Genomic DNA, 2,095 nt, shown 5'->3' with positions numbered 1-2,095 from the left:
ATAGCTTCCTGAGCCCTCAGGGTAGGGCTTTGATGAATACATTCCATTCCACTTAGGACTGAGTGGTTCACAGTCTTTTACTCTCTGTGCACTGTCCAGGTACAGGTCTTTGTGTTAATTCCCATCTACTGCAAGAAGGATCTTACTAGATAAGGGTTGAGTGATATTCCAATCTATTGATGCAGCAATATGTCCTTAGGAGTCATTTTATTGCCATGTTCCTTTAGCAAAATAATAATAGTCATACTAATACTATGGCCTATGTAGTCTCAGGTTCTTGGCCACCTTAGCAGTGTCTGGTATACGTTCCATTTCATTGAGTTGGTCTTAAATCCAATCAAAAAGTTCGCACAACCTATTTTGATCATTTTCTCTTTTCCCCAAAGTCTTCCCAGATCTTCTATACCTCCCTACTAAACTTATCATTCTCTCTCACTCTTAAAAAGACGACCAAACAAAGAATAGACTCAGTAACATAAAACAAAACTTCTATGAAATAATCGCCAAGCCATAACAACAAAATGTACACAAAATCATGTTTTGTGTTGGCCAAGCAGTCCTGAGCATGAGTCTGGTCCTGAGCCATGGATAATACACCCAGTGTCACTTTGTTGGAGAAAACTGATTTTTGGGTTCAGCTTTTTGAAGAACCACCACATTAAAAGTAAAGAAGGTTTCTTTTCCTCCTCAGCTGTCCTGTGCAAATCTTAGGATCAATTCACAATGTAATTTTGTTTTCTTTCTATATAAGAAACAAACAAAAAAATCCCCCAAAACTCTTCTTTCTATTAGACTACATGAAGACTGTGTGCATTGACTCTTTGCAACTAAAATGTTCTCATTCATGCATCCTTGCAACATATGACACTATCATTTAAAATAAATACTGATCCAATTTTAGATATATCTCCTTGTGCCAACGGTTTGACAATGCCATTGTCTTGCCTTGGTGATATGAGTTGTATACCTTTCATGCATGAGAGTGCATTGCCTCCCAACACTGCCAAAATTAATACATCTTTTGACATACTTGCCTTTGTTTTTGTGTATTTTTAATTGCTTATTTGAGCAGACATGCACTTTAAGTTATTTTTAGCCATAGTATTTGGATTTACAATTCAGTAGACTTACTTTTACTAATACAGCTGACAAACTCTGTTATATTTGCAGCAAGCAGAGGGTGCAACACTCTATTTTTAGCTCCATTTGTTGATCAAAAAATGCATTACATTGGCTTAAGAACCCACCAGTGAAGCAAGCAGTCTGGGAAAACATACTTCAGGACAACACAAGCTGCCTTTTTAAGGATTCACCACAAATCATCACCTTCAATATTCCAGTCAGGTATTATTGTCCAATCTTGAAGAGAGGGTGAAATAACTCTTTAGGAAACAAGGCTTATCAGGCTAATCTCTACTTCTGTGTATGATAAAGACAACCATGTATGTGAATGCCATCCTAAGTGCTTGTCAGCTAGATTTAGACAGTAGCAGGCTGTGGTCAAAGATTATCACCCTGCAGGATATTTTTTAGCACTTCTTTTATATAATTTCAACTTATTAAGAAAATGGCTTGTCAGAGCAAATTGTCCCTACCCCCAGTTGCTCCAATTCAACATGTTAGCTCCAAAGATCCTGTGAATTTATAGAATTAGGCATGTCTGCAACACTTGGGAACCAGGAAATTATTGTAGGCTAATATGTTTAAGTGCAACAGAGAAGATGAATGTATTGAGCCTAGGTTCTCCATTCATGTGGAAATAAAAGGGCAAAAGATGAAGATTCGACTTGCACCTCTAGTGCAATGGCAGAAGGAGCCCCATCACCTTCTCTCTCATGAAATTATCACAATTGTTCAAACTCATCTTTAAAAATGACAATTTATTCACTAAAAGTTTGCAAAATGAAAGTGGGTAATACTGGACTATGGTATGCTTTGCTTGGCACAATCCCTAAGCTCAGCCTAATGAAGAATTCCTAGTGGTATTTCACCATTAACCGAGTTTTCAAGTAAGATAAGGTTCCATGATGGGAAGGGATGTCTGAAAAGACTATGTTCATTCTCTCTCTCTCTCTCTCTCTCTCTCTCTCTCTCT

The sequence above is a fragment of the Arvicola amphibius genome, chromosome 5 (assembly GCF_903992535.2).
Source record: "Arvicola amphibius chromosome 5, mArvAmp1.2, whole genome shotgun sequence".
In the NCBI taxonomy this organism is placed as follows: Eukaryota; Metazoa; Chordata; class Mammalia; order Rodentia; family Cricetidae; genus Arvicola; species Arvicola amphibius.
Note: the sequence above shows the minus strand (reverse complement) of the source record.